At 46.2% G+C, this 18,638-nt stretch overlaps 1 protein-coding gene across 7 annotated transcripts in view; it reads left to right on the plus strand.

Moving 5' to 3' along the window:
• Nucleotides 1-10,517: 10,517 nt before the first annotated feature.
• Nucleotides 10,518-18,638, plus strand: part of Sgsm3 (small G protein signaling modulator 3) — a 29,562-nt gene continuing 21,441 nt past the window's right edge. For 2 of the 7 annotated variants that reach the window (XM_063263929.1, XM_006242096.5), the window contains exon 1: nt 10,592-10,669. The gene's annotated coding sequence lies outside the window, so the exon portion shown is untranslated. Of the gene's footprint in view, nt 10,907-18,638 lie in introns of all 7 variants that reach the window. The other 5 variants (XM_006242099.5, NM_198787.2, XM_063263928.1 and 2 more) reach the window with 5 other exon arrangements.

The raw sequence follows: 18,638 nt of genomic DNA on the forward strand, positions 1-18,638 counted from the left end.
GGAAAAGCCCAGCCGGAAGGGGAGCATTGGCCTTGGCTCAGGCTGCATATTTTGATGTGTATGAAAATGAAGGGCTGGCAAGATGGCTCAGCTAGTAAAGGCCTGCTGTGCCTGCTGTACCACTGAGCTAAATCCCCAACCCCAGCCAGGTATCTCTTAAGTTTAAGGCCAACCTGTTGTATACTGCGGAGCAGTGGACTGTGCCAGGAAACTTGGTAAGGTTGTGTGGACTCAGAAACAGGTACCCTCAGACCTGAGGACAGTAGGCACTTCACCTATTCCCAACCAGGTCCCTGTCACATGACCATGGTACCCCATGGATAGGACCCTAACAGTCATGTGGGGGCTCCCAAAGCTCCTCCACATTGCAGGTGAGGCATCCCTAACATCTCAGACCAAGCCTACAGAAAGCATCTGCTCTTAGATCCCAAACCTACCCCAAAACTGTATATAAGACCCTGTCCACAGGCTGGAGAGATGGCTCAGTGGTTAAGAGCACTGACTGTTCTTCCTGAGGTCTTGAGTTCAAATCCCAGCAACCACATGGTGGCTCACAGCCATCTGTAACGAGATCTGATGCCCTATTCTGGTGTCTGGAGACAGCTACTGTGTACTTATATAAAAGACCTCGTCCACAAGGAATAAAGGTGCAGGAATTGTTTCACCAAAGATCATTCTGGGAGTGTCTGTCATAGAGGCGCTGTAACATTGTTAGGAAGAGAGTTCTCTCCCAAAGCTTTCAACACTGGAAGCTGCCTGAACCTACCATGGTCACTTCCCACTTGGTGGCCCCAACTGTGGCTCCTGGCCCACCTCTGCATAGTGTTCTGCTTCTCTAGAGTAGTAGCAGCTTCAGAAGAGTGATTGGCCCTCCCCTTCAGAAAGGGCTACACTTTGGCCACTCCGTCTGGGCCAGAGCTCTGTAGATAGCGTCCAGTACACAGACCAACATACACAGTAAAATTGCAGGCCAGTCCAGAGACCCTGCCACAAAGCAGACATGAAGATTTTGTTAGTCAGATTTTTAGTTGACAAAATCCAGGAGAATTAACAAACTTGGTAACAACCGATTTATCTGGCAAGGGTAAATGTAAACAAATAAACCTTAAACTCAGTAGAAGCTAGAGCCAAGTTTTGGGAAACATGGTAATGGTGTCCTGAAAGGTCACCTGGTGCTATGCCGCACTCAGTATCATGTTCAGTCTTGGTTAGGTCTAAAGAGAAACATCTGACTTTAAGGCCCCGGCATATTCTGAGGTCTCAGTGTATGTGGACTCCATGCTGGCCTTGAAACTGTACCTTAGCCTCCAAGGTGCCGAGACAGCAGGTGTGCTGTTTAGATTGACACCATGGTCATTGTCCAGCAAGAAAGACTGGGTGTGACTCCTGTCTGGGCCTCTTCTAGTTGTGCTCCAGAATGTATATCCAGAATCTCAACTTGTCCTGATATCCCAGCATTTAGGAGGCTGAGACAGGAGGATTGCCATGGGGATAAATCCAGAACACACAATATACAGATTGAGATAGTGTTCAAAAAAACCTCAGTGGCACCATGCTGGACTTAGCTCGCCTTCAGTAAAGGAGTCCTGTAACAAAAGACGGGTGAGGAGCATCTGCTGGATGTCAGTGATTGACAATTGGTCTTTTTTGGGGGAAGGGGAGTGGGGAGGGTATTTCAAGACAGTCCCTGGCTGTCCTGGAACTCACTCTAAACTAGGCTGGCCTTGAACTTGGAGCTCCACCTGCCTCTGCCTCCTGAATGCTGGAATTAAGGGCTTCACATTGGGAATCCTTATCCCTTCCCACCTTGTTTTTGAGCAGTCTCATTGAGCCCAATGCTAATCATTTCTACTAGCAAGACTAGTCAGTCTTGTAAGTCAGTCTAGTAAGCCTCCAGGGTCTCCAGTCTCTATCTCCCCCTTGGCATTACCAGATTCACACTGCTGTGTCTGGCTCTTCTGTGGGTGCTGAGGGACAAAATGCACGTCTTTGTGCTTGCATAGTATGGGGGTCTCTGCAAACACCACAGCCAACAGTGTTGTTCCACATGAGGTGAGAATGAGTCCAGTGCAGAATGACTCTGTAGCTGGTGTTGGTTCAGGCTTCTCGCATCTGACACCAAGCAATTAACTTAGGCTTATTTAAGTACAGCTCAATTTGGAAAAAGTTTCTTGGTGATAAATACCAGTCCCATATACACGATAAAGTTTAAGGCGTGACTACATCAAAGCTCTTTGTAAAGTACCTATGAAATCTTAAGGGTCTGGGCAGGATCTAGTGTCTCAATCATACAACTAGTGCAAAGGTCACCAGGCTATATAAGACACCTCTGGTCCTGTTTGTAAAGTGCATGTGACTTCTCCCATATAGATGGGTTCTGTAGATAGACTGAGGAACAGCGCAGAATATAAGGGGCTGGGGAGAATGAGATTAAACACAAGAGTCTGGGGGAGCCAGGTGTGGCCAGACCACACCATTGTACAGAGGTCACCAGCCTATTAGCCACATCCATTCCCAGTCTTCTGGGCAGAAAGCAGGTGTCTTAGGATTTTACTGCTGTGAACAGACACCATGACCAAGGCAACTCTTATAAGGACAACATTTAATTGGGGCAGTCTTAAAGGTTCAGCCGTTCAGTCCATTATCATCAAAGTGGGAGCACGGCAGCATCCAGGCAGGCATGGCGCAGGAGAAGCTGAGAGTTCCACATCTTCATCTGAAAGCTGCTAACAGAATGCTGGCTTTCAGGCAGCTAAGAGGAGGGTCTTAAAGCACACGCCCACAGTGACACACCTCCTCCACAAGGCCACACCTAATAGTGCCACTCCCTGGGCCAAGCATATGCAAACCATCACAACAGGTTATACCTTTCTTCTGAAGAGACAGCCACCACGTGTAACATTCTTGTTTTCTCCAGTGCATATCTCTGAGCACAAGGACATCTCTGTCCCCATCAGCACAGCAAGTACTTTACCTACTGGGCTGTCTCCCCAGCTTTCCAGCTTACTCAGACAGTCCGTTTAAACCCGGAGTTCACGGATTGAACTGGAGTAAATGCCCTAGAAGCCCAAGGTTCCTCCACCTTCTCCCTTCTCCCTAGCACTAGATTACAGCCACCTTGCCTGTCCTGTTGTGTGGGTTTGGGACTTGAACCTCAGGTCCATGTGTTTGTGTGTCGAGCACCCTGCCAAATGATCCAGCCCAGAAAAAAAGCGTTTTGTAAACCTATCGAACACTATCTGCGTCTTCCGTTTACCCCACCCCTCACCCCCCTTCTCCCTCTTGAAGGGTTCACTGTTGCCCAGGTAAGCCTCCGGGTTTTATGCTCAGCTGATCCTGCTCCAGCTCTCTCCATAGTTGGAACTTCTTGTGCACATTACCTCCCAGGGCTTCCTCTAAAAGGTTGTGCAGGAAGCCCTGTAATCTGGCCATTCAGTCTGCTCAGGCTACAAGGCACATTCAAAGCCAGCCTGGGTAACCTAGCAAAAAACCAATGGCGGCAGGATGTGGCTTAGCTGGCAACCTTTGTCTACCATGCCAGAAGTCCTGGTTGGATCCCCAACACAGCATAAATTGGGCATGGTGGTACACAAGTGTAATCCTGACATCGTGAATTACAAGGGACTTTGTCGTTGGGGATTTAGCCCAGTGGTAGAGCGCTTGCCTAGGAAGCGCAAGGCCCTGGGTTCGGTCCCCAGCTCCGAAAAAAAGAATCAAAAAAAAAAAAAAAGTGTACAGGCCATAGGTCAGTAGAACATCGAAACAAGGGACTTTGTCTCAAAAGGGGGTGTGGTATGGTGGGGATGGGGGACATGAGATAGGTCAGTGGTAAAGGGACTTGTTACCAAGCCTGATATGCCTAAGTTTGGTACTCAGGATTTACAAAGAGGAAGGCTTGGACCTCCATGTGCATGCCCTGGCACACATGCACATAAATACATACTCATCATGCACAAAACAGGCAAAATATAATAATAAAAAAAAGATTATGGGTCTGGCTATGGCAGTACATGACTTTAACCCTGTGCTGGGGAGGCAGAGGCAGATGGAGTTCAAAGCCAGCCTGATCTACATAGTGAATTCCAGGATACCCAGCATTACGTAGATGCTGTCTCAAAACAGACAAAGCAGATTAAGGATGAAGTCAGGGGAAGAGTGTTCCAATTGCAAACCGGAGGCCCTGGTTGAGTCCCAGTACTGATGTTCAAAGCTAGTGTCTAGGACAAAGAAGTAACTACAATCTGCTCTGACCCAAGCACTGTCTGTCTGAAAACCACTCCGAGGAAACGGCTTCTTTAGTATCACACCAGGAACACTGGGGACGTTAAATACCAGGGATTTTAGTTCATTTCTCCACAGAAGATACAGATCTGACTCATGTGGTGACGGCTGGTTTGGCCTGTTTCTCTTGTGCACTTTGAACAGGTGGGTTTGTGTGTTTCATTCTTTCCTCTCTTGTTCCTGTATTTACACACTCGTGTCTAGACTCTATAACGTGCAGTCTATTTCCCCTGTGACATTTCATTGGAGTTGCAGGTTTGCTGGAAGCAAGAATGTGTGTACTTTCTCTAAAATTGGGTTTACTATCAGCTAGTGTTGAAACCCCTGGGTCAGAATTGCAGTGGACACCTGGGATTACGCAGATCACAGAATGTTAGGTTTCCCGTCCAGCTGCCAACAGCTGGACACTTGCAGCCCTCCTCTGCCGATATCAAATCTCATCTGTGTGACCTGCAACATATTATTCTGAAATGGAAACACAGTAGCAGTGTCTGAGCTGGCATAAGTCGTAAGTGTCAAGTGAGTTGGAACTGTGCAAAGGGATCTGTCCCAGAAGGTATTCAGAAATCATGGAGAAATGACTCATGGGTAAAAGCACTTACCATTCAAGCATGAGGACCTAGGTTCAGATCCCAGTACTCACTTGGTTTGTTTCTTTTCTTTTTTTTTTTTCCTGAGCTGAGGACCGAACCCAGGGCCTTGCGCTTGCTAGGCAAGTGCTCTACCATTAAACTAAATCCCCAGCCCCATTTTGTTTGTTTCAAGGCAGAGTTTCTGTTAGCTTTGACTGTCCTGGTCCTAACTCTGTAAACCAGACTGGCCTCAAACTCAGAGATGGGATTAAGGTCGTGCACCACTAGCTCCCAACCAGTACCCACTTTTTAAAAAGCTGGGTGTGGTCACATGTTCATATCAGCACTGTGGGGAACATGGGTTTAGTGACAGACCTGCCCCAGGGGAATAAGGTGGAGATCAAGACACACGATGTCTTCTGGCCTCCTGTGTATATACACGCAGTGCTCACACGTGCACACATGTGGGTATCATCACACACACATACATACAAAGACAAGATGAAAGTAAATTTAAGAAATAGATAATCAGTTGGGGATTTAGCTCAGTGGTAGAGCGCTTGCCTAGCAAGCGCAAGGCTCTGGGTTCGGTCCCCAGCTCCGAAAAAAAGAAAAGAGAAAAAAAAAAAAGAATATTTGGGCACCACAAACTGAAGTGGGTTATGAAAGACTGAAGAGACACAAAGTTGTGGGGTGGTTGGTAGAGAGGCTAGGGTGGGTCTGGGAAGAGCGGGGGAGGGGGCGGGGGGAGGTCAGTAAATATGACCAAAACGTATACAAAACTTAAAAGAACTAATAATCTTAAAATAAACAGTGGCAGGATGTGGCACATGTGTGTAGTTCAAGCACTTGGAGGTGGAGGCAGGAGCATCATCAGTTTAAGGGTAGTCTCTGCTACAGAGCAAGTCCCAGACCAGTCTGGATTACACGAGACCTTCTGTCAACAAATAAATACACAAATCGTTAGGGAAGTAGATGAATAAGTAAGTAGGAAAAGGTAAAATTAAATTAACCAGGGATGGTGGCAGAACAGAAAGCTCTAAGTTAGAGACCAGCCTGGTCTACAAAATGAGTTTCAGGACATCCAGGACTACGTAGACCCTGTCTCAATTTATCAAGTAAGCGACGATTAGGCCGGGAGAGCGGGGAATGTAAGCTCAGCACCCACCTGTGTCAACCATGTGCGATTTTGTCTCAGTAAACGAAGTTTTAGAATAATTTCAGGTTTAAACTTGCTAGTACAGCTGTAATTCCAGCACGTGGGAGGCAGGCCCAGAGGCTCTGGCGTTTGAGGCTAGCCTAGTCTCCAAAGGGATTTCCATCTCCAAATAGTAATTGCAGATTAATGCAAGGAAGTGTTTCCCTCTGCAGTCTACTCGGCTTCCCCGCGTCGTTATACGACACAGCTGTCAAAACTAACCAATATCGATAGGGTCTCATTAACTAAAGTCTTAAACCTTTAGCTAATGGCCTCTTGGTGTGCCAGGATTTCATCTGGAGGAGAAATTACATTTAGTTGCTGTTAGGCTACCTTTTTCTGTGGAGTCACGATGAGCAAACATCTCCCCCCAGATAAGGCGCCCACACACCAACAATAGACCAAACACACAGTTCTACGCAAGTCCAACTTGGTGAACCTTTGAGAAAACTGGGCCTAGAGGAGCACCGGTGATCCCGAAACAGCAGCAGCAGTGAAAAGTGTTCCGGCGGCAGGAGTGACAACTCCCTCACAGCTAAGTGATTGGCCGGAGCCCACCTCAGTGAACCTTCCAATTGCTATGTGTTCCTCTTAAACCTATATGACGCTGGGGCAGAAATATGTGCGTCTGGGGAGAGGAGGCAGGAGGGATGGCTGGAACCGCCTGTGAGGGTCTAACGCCCCTCCCTGACCAGTACTTGCACTCGGGAGCATCAGCAGCTCTGATTTGAGATCTATTGAGCAGGATCACATCTGCTCTGATTAGGATAGTAATGGCTGCCGGGCTTGGAGAACAGCATTTCTCAGCAGTCGTTGTAGCGTGCACTTTAAGACGCTGCAATTCACACACATTAAGTACAAGCTGTGACCTTTACTGCAGATGTAATCTAACGGACGGACATTTTTACCTTGCAAGTTCAGCTAGTTCTGACTAGAGACGTCAATTAGAGTTCTGTCTCTCCACAGGGTATCTGGTGTGACATATTACCTTGTAAGTGCTATATAGACAGAGAAATTCTGATAAGCCAACTTTAAAAAAATTTTTTTTTTGGTTCTTTTTTTCGGAGCTGGGGACCGAACCCAGGGCCTTGTGCTTCCTAGGTAAGCGCTCTACCACTGAGCTAAATCCCCAGCCCCAACTTTAAAATTTTTAAACAGGGTCTTACTCTGAGGCTCTGGCCGTCTGAACTTTCTGTGTAGACCAGGCTGGCTTCAAACTCACAGAGATCCACCTGCCCCTGCCTCCCTAGTGCAAGCGCTGAGTGCTGGAACTAAGAGCTGATGAGGCAATTTTCTGAAGGAAAGAGTACCATGATGAGTGGGTGGTGATTTGCAGGATGAAGGTTGATGTCTATATGTGGGTGACAGCTGGCACAAGTTAGGTCAAGGCCATGATTGGACAGTAAAAAAATAAGGGGACAAAGCTTTTGTAAGGCCGGAGAGAAGGGAAAGGAGGAGGAGAATCAAGATGGAAACAGGAAGGCCCGGATCCAGGTGGTCTTGAATGGCCCTAAGTAGTTATGTATATTTCTTAAGGGATAGATTTTGCTCTTTTTTATTTTTTAAAGACATATTTATTTATTATATATGAGTACACTGCAGCTGTCTTCAGATACACCAGAAGAGGGCATCAGATCCCATTACAGATGGTTGTGAGCCACCATGTGGTTGCTGGGATTTGAACCCAGGACCTCTGGAAGAACAGTCAGTGCTCTTAACTACGGAGCCCTCTCTCTAGCCCAGGGATGGATTTCTAAAGGTCAATTTGTCTTATCTAGGTGGGCAGTTTATATCTTTATCAATTGGTCATTGACTTTATTGTGTGGATGTATTGTGGATTGAGAATTTAACATATAAATCTGATTGTTGGGTTACAGTTTGTTGAGTCTTGATTTTATGGGGTGTCTGGAACCAGAGAGCTCACAGCTAGTAGAGAGCTGCCGGGGGAGATACTAACCAGAGATAAACTGTGGTTAGTTCCATGTGGCCCCATGGTGCTGGAATTAACCCAGGCTCGGTGGACCGCCTGGGTCTGAGAGCACTTGTGGGCAGCGCGGAGCTGCTGAGATAAAGACACCTTGCAGTGCCACCCCCCTACGGGTGCCAGAGCTAGCTGGATAAAAGGTTCCACACTTTTATTTTTTCAGAGCTGGGGACTGAACCCAGGGCCTTGCGCTTGCTAGGCAAGCGCACTGTCACTGAGCTAAATCCCCAACCCCGTTCCACATGTTTTTAATAATTACCGCAATGACGGGAAGTCTCGACTCTCCCCAGGGTGGTCCGAACGCACCTAGAATCCAAACTCCTGGGAGGTGGAAGCAGGAGAATCAGGCGTTCTCAGAGCTTAGGGTAAGCCCAAAATCGGCCTGGGATACACGAGATTCCTTCCCAAAACACAGAACAGAGGCTAGCGAGATGGCTCTGAGGACAGAGGAGCTTGCAGCCAAGCTTCTCAGCTTCTCATGAATCTGACTGAGGTTTAGAATCCACGTGGTGGAAGAAGACTCAGGCACATTGTCATCTGATCTCTACAGGTACGCCATAGCCATAGCATGTGACTCCCCCACACCCCCAACATAGACTGAAGTAAATACAACTCTTTTTAGTATATAATATATTTATTTTATGTGCTTTGGTGTTTTGGCATCATGTACATTTCTCTGAGGGTGTCAGCTGTGAGCTGCCATGTAGTTGGTGGGAATTGAACCCTGATCCTCTGGAGGAGCAGCCAGCGTCCTTAACCATTGAGCCATCTCTCTAGACCCTGAGATAAATACGATTATAAATGCGTAAATGGAAAAGTGAAGTCCCACCTCAAGAAGCTGAGCTACATTTCTGGCTATAATTTCAAAGCCCTCACAGGAGACGAGGCCATCTGTGTGTGACTACTAGGACAAAGGTTACATAAGAATTTAAGAATTACTTCAGAACCCCTCATTCTTTTTTTTTTTTTAAGATTTTTATTTATTTTACGGATGTGAGTACACTGTAGAGTGAGTACACTGTAGCTGTCTTCAGACACACCAGAAGAAGGTTTCGGATCCCATTACAGATGATTGTGAGCCACCATGTGGTTGCTGGGAATTGAACCCAGGACCTCTGGAAGAGCAGTCGGGTGCTCTTAACCACTGAGCCATCTCTCCAGTCCGACCTCTTTTAATTTTTAACCTGTGTGTTGGGGGATGAGTTATACACAATTAAAATGATGCTGTGAGTAAAAAGACAAACCAACTTCTTGGCTAATGAATTCAGATTCCATTTTGCCCCTTCCTAGCTCTTGCTATTTTGACCAGTCCTTCTCTAAAGGCTTCTGTCATAAAATCAGCCTATTTGCTGGCATGCACCACGGTGGGGCTCTTGGACTGTTGGCATTCCCTCACAGAAGGAGGGGCAGAAGAGGGCAACTGTTCCCCCAATTTGAGATTACAGAAGCTCCTCACAGCCACTGGGAGGCAGTTCTACCCTAATTGCACATGGCCTCGAAATCTCCAGATGTGACAGGTCATACATGCTTGAGGAAGTTGAGAGGGGCCATCTCCTGAGCTGTGGGGAAGCCATATTCCATTTTAGGTGCAGATGACAGTATGGCTGCTCTATGGTTACCCATGCTCCTGTATGCAATCTATCATCCATGCTCTGTAAGCAATCCTATAAACTCATTGGCTCTCCAGGTTGAACTTCTACGAGATCGTACTTGCATTCCTCGTTGGGGCCACTTAAAGATCTGGTAGCTATTTAAGTCTCTCAGGGAAGGAATTTCCTGAAAGGAATGAGAATGATGACATTCACTCTGCGTTCAGCCCATTCTCGTGCTTGGGAGACGTGAAAAACCTGCCAGTGTGCTTTGTAAGCCGTCATATATTGTATAGCCAGGCTATGGCTGAGTCCACTTCTTGTTTTGAAAGCTTGACTTCGTTCATCTGGGCACAACTAAACCAACACTATGACCAGGTGTTCATTGCAGGCAGTGTCTTTTCAGACTCGGCTAAGACGGCCCTTTAACGCTGTGGAAGCTGTTGGTAGCCTTTCTGAAATGAGGGAAGGGGGAAGGGGGTTTCAAAGTAGATTCCTTGCCAGCAGTGACAGTATCAGCTGTCATCTTTCTGGATTGTTCTTTGGTACTGTGTTTAAATGTTACCCATACACACTGAGTTCTCATAGAAACCTCAAGTTCCAGGTTTCCGTGGATGTGCAAAATGTTAAGAGTGACTCAAAAACAGGCCCTCAGGTTCCGCACACTGCCTCCTTCTTAGTCATGTCCTCAACCAATTAGTGTTTTCCCCAGAGCCAGTGACTGATGGAAAACTAGATAACCTGGCCTAGAAGCCAACTCTGTGAGCCCTAAAGAGAAGACCAGTTTCGGGACTTGTGCACTGCTCCCATCCTGACTGCTCCAAAACAACCTTGATTTGTTTGCAGCGCGGACAAGGTCCCCAAGGTAGCTCCAAAAGGAGGCCTGGAACCTGGAGTGGGCCAGTCTTTTCGTGAAACTACAGCCCCCAGCATGCACCGCGGCCGCCGACTCTACAGCCCGCGCGTGCGCAGTAGGGCAGCTGTCGCTGATTAGGAGCCAGCCGCTAGCCGGAGCAGCTGAGGTGCTGAGGTGGCCCTGACACAGGTGAGCCGGGCGCGAGTCTCCGAGCGAGGCGAACGCTCACTAGCCCCTTAGTTGGAGGCCGCGGGGTACGAGCTGAAGGGAAGGCGGCGGGGAAGGTGCGGCCTCAGGCGGGGGAGGCGAGCTGCTGCAGCGCGGCTGCTCCCACGGCGACCTGGGACGCGCGTGACAGACCCACCCCCTCCGCCGGCTCCCAGCGACCGTGAGGAACTGCGCCTGACGCAGGACTCCTGTCTGGAAGTAGGGCAGCCGCGGGCGTCTGGGCAGGTGGCAACTCTACCTCAGAGCCAACTTGGGTGTTTTCATTTAAGAAGCAGGTTTAGCTTCTAGGCCGAGTCCGAGCGCGCTGCCGTGTGTTAGCATCGGGGAAACTGAGGCGGACATGTAGTCAGGGTCGCCTCGTGTGCTTCGGGTTAGAGTTCCTGAAATTACTCAGAGATTGAGGTGTGGATCCTGACTGCTTTAATATGGCAGTAATAGGAAATACAGATGCTTTAAAGTTTCTTTTTCAATGACAGATTGTGCTGTGTCTTCCCGTCTAATGCGTATGAAATGTATGATGGGCTATGGTGGGTTTCTTTGTTTTTCTTTTTGTTAAGTTTTTTGTTGTTGTGGTTGTTGGTTTTTGTGGAATATTTAGAGATGACCAGGAGCGGGGGGTAATGTATTATCTGTCTGTCTGTCTGCCTGTCTATCTATCTATCTCCTTAAAAGAAATCTTTCTAGGTAAATTCATTTTGTCTGTAGCCCAGGCTGGCCTCAAACTCAGAGATCTGCCTGACTCTGCTTTCCAAGTGCTGGAATTAAACGTGTGCACTCTCAAACCTCCCAAATTCAAATTTTTAACTGGACTAATTTTCAGTTTCATCATTTTTATTTGTAGCTTTTCTAACTGTGCTGGTGACTAAGTTTCAAGGTACACGCATTTCCTAGTTCTTTCCCCCCTTATTCCTTTGTTAGCCTCCAGTTCTCTTCTGACTCCCATAATTTTCTGTTTCCCATACTCTGTTCCCCATGACCTGTGTGTGTGCTGCTGCTGCTGCTGTTTTTGATAATCCCATATGGAACCCAGGGCTTCCACTACTGAGCTGTCCCCAAATCCTTAATGTAGCTTCTTTGTCATTTTGTTTGTTTGTTTGTTTGACTGGTTGATTGGTTTTAAACTTTTTGGATTTATGTTTTTAAGTGTGTGTGTGTGTGTGTGTGTGTGTGTGTGTGTGTGTGTGTGTGTTCATGTTCATGAGCACCTGTAGGTACCTGCAAAGGTCAGAAGATGGCTTTAGATCCCTTGGAGCTAGAGCAGTGGTTAGACTGTTACGAGTTCTGGGAACCAAATTTGGGTTCTCTGTTAGAGCGGTATTCATTCTTAACCGTAGAGTTATGGCTCCACCTCTGATTGTTGCTGTTGTTTGTCCCTAATTAGTCTGGAACTTTCTGTGTAGACTAGGCTGGCCTTCAGTGATCATCCTGTTCTGTCTTGTAGATGTTGGGAATAAAGCATATGTCAACACACCCAGCCCTCTGTCCTTTTTAACCACAGATGTGTGTGGTCTAATGGCAGAGAGGAGGTGTTTTGGTTGGTGGCTATGACCCATGGATAAACATTAATTTAATAAGACTCTGGGGAGCCCTGGATATGGCTTGGGTAGAATGCTGGTTTACAATGGTGAGACCTTTTGTTTAGTTCCTAGCAAGAAGAAGGTTGTGATCAAGTACTTGCTGCCACATAAAAACACAATCACCCTCTTTCTTTGTGAATTTGGGAACTTGTCACATTGACAGGAGGATGAACTGGAGTATGTGTCATGGCAGCGAGGGAAGTTCTGAGAAAGTGACTCAGGAGACCATCTCTGCTGTTACACGGCTGTCTTCCTGTGCCTGGAGTGGCTGCAGCAGCATCCTACTGGCTCAGAATCATACAAAGTGTTCTGTTTGTGTTTTTACCTTATCTCTTCTTTGTTATCAGTGAAGAGGTGGCAGAAGCCCAAAACCTTGTAGATTTGGTGACTTAACAGCAGTTTCATCTGCCTGGTCTCCAGACTCTGCCTGTTACTCAGCTGGTAACAGCGGTAATTTTCCACAGCAGCCATTCATGGACTCAGACTATCATGAGGAAGTGGGAATAGCACAAAGGGTGGTACACAGAAGAAAGATCCTGTTCGTCATTGCATATAACACAAACTTGGACCGGAAATCCGGACAGGACAGCTAGGTGGGAGAGGTTAGACACAGGAGTGTGGTTTCTATTTGCAGAAATATCATTGAAACTCTTTTCCCTAATAAACACTGTAACTGTGGCAGTCAACTGTAGGCTTATTGTGTTTTACATATGTGGAAATAAGGTTTAGAGGTTAAGTGATTTTGTGCGAACACTGTGACACAGCCAACTTCTAGTCAGTTCTTTCTAGTTCTAAAACCCTGTTTTTTCCCCTCTTCCATAATAATATAATGCTGAGTAGCCTAGAACCCAGGGTCTTCCTGCCTTTACTTTCCAAGTGCTAGGATACCAATGTGTACCCTCATTCCTCTTTTTTTTTTTTTTCCGGAGCTGGGGACCGAACCCAGGGCCTTGCGCTTCCTAGGCAAGCGCTCTACCACTGAGCTAAATCCCCAACCCCCTCACTCCTCTTTTGACAGTGTTTTGTATTGTCCTGTCAACAAGTATATTCAAAGCATTGGGGACGTGGCCTAATTACTTTCTATGTACAAGGCTCTGTGTTCAACACTAGCTCTGCAAAAGGACAAAAGCAAGTTTGTTTACATCTTTCCTCATTCTTGTTCCCACTCCTTCCTTTTAATGTAGTGCTTGGAGTCAAACCTAGGAACTGTTGTATGGTAGGCAAGCTCTACCTTTGAGTTTTACTCTCAGGGCAAGCTTCCCATTTTCCTTTTTTTGGAGACAAGGTCTCTTTTTTATATAGCTCTGGCTGTCCTGAAATTTGATCTGTAGACCAGGCTGGCCTGGAACTCACAGAGATTCACCTGTCTTTGCCTCCCCAGTGCTGAGGTCAGAGGTGTGCACCCCCACACCAGGCTCAATTTCTTCCTATATTTGTCCTTAAAGAGCAGATTCTAGGCCTGGGGATACAACTCAGTTTGTAGGTTGGTTGTCTAATATGAATGAAGCCCTGTATTTGATCTTTAGCACCACATAACAGGATATGGTGGTATGTGCCTGTAATCCCAGTGGAGGCAGGGGGATCAGGAGTTCAGAGTCATCCTCAGTTCTGTAGATAGTTCAAGGTCATCCAGGGATACATGAATTTGTCTCAAGGGTGGGTTTAGATTCTACCCCTCTCTTTTATTTACTCCTTAGTGTAATACAATCTGGGGTTCATCTTCATGAACTTCATTGAGTCATATACTGAATATCTACTGTGTATCGTACCTTCTGTAAGTTTTACCCTGAGACTTTAGGGAAAGAAGTCGGAAATTGTCAGTATTTTATGTTAAATGCTTACACCATCGCCTTCAATCTTTGGAATTGGGGAAAGATGCAGGATTCCTAACAGAAATAATTCCTTGCTCTAGAAGTAGTCTAAGCCTGCATGTGTGACACTACACTCTCAGAGAGAGTAATACCCCCATCCCCCTCCAGTGAGAAGTGATATGGTTGGAAGATAAAGTGCAGGCTCTGGAGTCTGACAGACCAGGACCTGAGCCACAAATGCGTCCTTGTGATGCCAGCTTTTAGTGTAAGTCCTTGCAAAGTAGAGCCTTTGTCTTATCACTACCTTACCTCTCTAGAGCAACAGTAGGTGAGTGATAACTTGGAGGAGAAATGCCTTATGGGGTTGTTGTGCTCAGCATGGTAGAGATGAGTGCTAGTAGTAGCAGCATATGACTAAATAATGAGGCTAAGTTTTCCATGCAGCTTAGCAGCTGTTTTGACAGCACTGTGTTTTGAATATTACATATATAATAAATCACTCCTCTTTTGAAAATGTAGGCTCATTGCCTTATGAGCACCATTCACAAATGAAGCATTCACCTCTTTACAGTAGGCACAGGTAGCTATTATCTGTGTCTTTTAACATCATATCTCTCTTCTGGTTATATTCATATTCCTACCCCTCCCTTTTTCATTCATTTTTTTTTTCTGAAACAGGGTTTCTCTGTGTAGCCCTGGCTGACCAGGAACTCAATCTGTAGACCAGACTGGCCTTAAACTCGGAGATCCGCCTGCCTTTGCCTCCAGAGTTCTGGGAGTAAAGATGTATACAATAACCACTTTATCTTTTTATTCCTTTTTTTTTTTTTTCTGAGACAGGTCTCCATATAACTCTAGCTGGTCTGGAACTTGCCATGTAGACCAGGCTGGCTTCAAACTCACAGAGATCCATTGCCCCTGCCTCTGAGTGCTGGGACTAAAGCATGTATTTTTACATCCAGCTCTACATTTTCTGCATCTTAAAGTATTCATGTTATATAGTCTGTATTTGTGAGGTTCTGTTTGTTTGAGACAGGGACTCTTAGAGTCTAGGGTGGCCTCAAAGTAACTGTATAGCTAAGAGTGGCGTTGAACTCTTGGTCTTCCTACCTTTGTCTTCTATGTGCAGAAATCACAGGTGTATTCCACGGTGGCTGGCTCTGTTTACGTGAGTTTTGCTGTTGTTTGTTTTAGATGTGGTCTTGTTATGTAGCCCAGGCTGGCTTTGAAATTGCGATCCTCCTGCTTTTGCCTCCTGAGGAGTAGGACTACATGTGTATGCCATTCCAGAGCCCAGGATTATATTTGTGGTTTTCTCTAACGATGTGTGTTCTTGGGTGGCTTCTCTTGACTCATCTTTCATTAGATGGATTCTCAATAAGATAACATGAAAACTGAAGTTGAAAGCACTAATTAATTACCAGAAGTCTCATTCTTAAAACAGGAGATGGCCCATACTTGTATTCCCAGCTACCATGGAGCCCGAGGCAGGAGATAGCTTGAACCCAGAAAATTTCAGGCCAGCCTGGGTGACATAGGGGAGACCAAGCCTCAATAATAAAAATAACTCTTAGAAAAGGCATGGTTTGCAATTAGGGTTTTAAAGAAGATTATTTTTTTCCTTAACAAAATAACATGGGCATTCCCAGCCCCTTTCTAGATGTGTAGTTAGCCTCCTAGTTAACATTCTAAAGACAGGAAACGGCAGGTCAGTTCCCACTTCTTATGTTTGAGTTCCATCCGTAAATATCCTTAACTTGTGTGACTTGAGAATAAGGTTAAAGTCCAGCACTCCTTTCATCCCTTCTCCTCTTTCAGTTTCTCTTCTTCTCCTTTTTGAGGCAGTCTCATCTGTAGTCCCAATGCCCTCGACATTGCTGTACATCGCTGTGTGGGCCGGTGAGCTGGCTCAGCAGGTGCAGGTCTGATGAACTGGGTTTGGTTCCATGTAAAGGAGACAACTGACTGTACTTTTACCTCCACAGGGGCATGTGCTCTGCTGTGGTTATAGACAGGTGCCACCATGCCTGGTTTTCCTCTGGTGGCAAACTCTTGCTCTTCTCCCAAGATATTTGCCTGGTTTTCTTTCTTTCCTTCCTTCCTTCCTTCCTTCCTTCCTTCCTTCCTTTCTTCTTTCTTTCTCCTCCTTTTTTTGTTTTTTTTTATTGTTGATGTTTTAAATTTTTTAAAAGATTTATTTATTTATTATGTATGAGTACACTGTAGATGTCTTCAGACACACCAGAAGAGGACATCAGATCTCATTTACAGATGGTTGTGAGCCACCTTGTGGTTGCTGAGATTTGAACTCAGGACCTCTAGAAGAGCAGTCAGTGCTCTTAACCACTGAGCCATCTCTCTAGACCCCCCCCCCCGTCTTTTTTCCTTTTAATTTTCGAGATAGGTTTTTCTCTGTGTAGCCCTGGCTGTCCTGGAACTCACTCTGTAGCTCTGTCTAGCTTTGAACTCACAGAGGTCTGCCTGCCTCTGCCCCTCTGCCCCTCTCTGCCCCTCTCTGCTCCCCTGCCCTCCTTCACCCGCTCCTTCCCACCCCTCTCCCCCCACCTCACCCCTGCCTCATTGTTTATATGAATACACTGTAGCTGTCTTCAGACACATCAGAAGAGGACATCAGATCCAATTATGAGCCACAGTGGGACTTGAACTCAGGACCTCTGGAAATGCAAGTCAGTGCTCTTAACTAGTGAGCCATCTCTCCAGCCCCTAGGCTGTGGTTTGTGTATGGTATTATGTGAGTACAAGATGTTGAAAGGAAGCAGTAGGAAAAGCATCACAGAGTGGTATTTACCTTGAGTGCTACAAAAAAAAAAAAAAAAAAAAAAAGGAAAAAGTGGAAATGAGAGACGGCCTTCTAAGCAGAGAAACAGGGTAAGAGCTGATACAGACAGGGCTGATAAGAGAGCTCATTGGTTAAGACAGCTTCTATAACTCTAACTCTAACTACAGGGATAGGATATTCTGCATTGTGTGTGTGTCCGATGCTCTTAGAGGACAGAAAAGGGCATCAGATCCTCGGAACTGGAGTTACTGGCAATTTTGAGCTGCCCCGTGGATGGTGGGAATCAAACCTGGGTTCTCTGCTGAAGCAGCCATCTCTCCAGCCCCCTAACTCCCACTTTGGAAGGAAAATAGATCCCAAACAATGGAGGAAAAAAAGAGTATGACTGACTTGGGAAATGAGGCAATAGAAGAGCCAATAAAGAAGTATCTGGGTAGAGAAGACAGCACCTCAGAGTGTTAGGAAAAGAATTCTAAGAACCTGGGGAAGGTTAGGTGAGTCTGGTGCTACAGAGTGGAGTCAGGCCAAGGTAGAAGATTCCATCCATAAAATGACAGGAAAGGGGTTGGGGATTTAGCTCAGTGGTAGAGCGCTTGCCTAGCAAGCGCAAGGCCCTGGGTTCGGTCCCCAGCTCCAAAAAAAAAGAAAAAAAGAAAAAAAAGAAAAAGAAAAAAGAAATGACAGGAAAGCAATGAATCCCTAGAATCTAGTTATTAAGCAAGCCGAGCCACAAAGTGTAAGGTGATTGGCAAGTGCTTTTAAAAATATGTCAGCCAATAGAACAGATAAAAAGATGTTGCGCTGGGGAGGCAGAGGCAGAGGCAGAGGCAGAGGCAGAGGCAGAGAGGCAGAGAGGCAGAGAGGCAGAGAGGCAGAGAGGCAGAGGCAGAGAGGCAGAGAGAGAGGCAGAGAGGCAGAGAGGCAGAGGCAGAGAGGCAGAGAGGCAGAGGCAGAGAGAGAGGCAGAGGCAGAGGCAGAGGCAGAGGAAACCCTGTTAGTTTGAGGCCAGCTTCTTCTACAGAGTGATTTCGAGGACAGCAAAGGCTACACAGAGAAACCCTGTCTTGAAAAAAAAATTTAAAAAAAGGTTGAAAGACAAGAGTCTTATGTGACAGCCACTTTATTGATTCTTTAAGGATTCAAAGATCTGAGTATATGTATTGACTTAAAAGTAATGAAGAGAATAAGACACCACAAAGGGCTTGGCTTAAAGGCTGCTGTGTATGGAAGAGTCGTGGAGTAAAGGGAAAATCCATTTTTCTAAGTGGGAAGGAGAGAGAACAGAGAAAATAAGTGGAAAGGCTTCACAAAGGATTAAAGATGTATTTATGTGTGTGTGTGTGTGTGTGTGTGTGTGTGTGTGTGTGTGTGTGTGTGTGTGTGTGTGTGTGTGCTTGTGTAGAGTTATGTGTATACTGTGCATGGAGATCAGAAGAGGGCATTGGATCCCTTGGAGGTAGAGTTACATTGGTTGTGAATTACCATAGGGTGCTAAGAATCCACCCTGGGTCCTCCGCAAGAGCACTGAGTGTTCTTAATCACTGTCTTAGTTAGGGCTATTATTGCTTTGATGAACCACCATGACCAAAGCAACTTGGGAAGGAAAGAGTTTATTTCTCTTACACTTCCATATCACAATATGTCACTGAAGGAAGCCAAGGCAAAAATTCAAATAGGGCAGGAGACAGGAGGCTGGAAGCAGGAGCTGATGCAGAGGCCATGGAGGGGTGCTGCTTACTGGC

This window comes from Rattus norvegicus, chromosome 7 (assembly GCF_036323735.1).
Source record: "Rattus norvegicus strain BN/NHsdMcwi chromosome 7, GRCr8, whole genome shotgun sequence".
NCBI classification, from domain to species: Eukaryota; Metazoa; Chordata; class Mammalia; order Rodentia; family Muridae; genus Rattus; species Rattus norvegicus.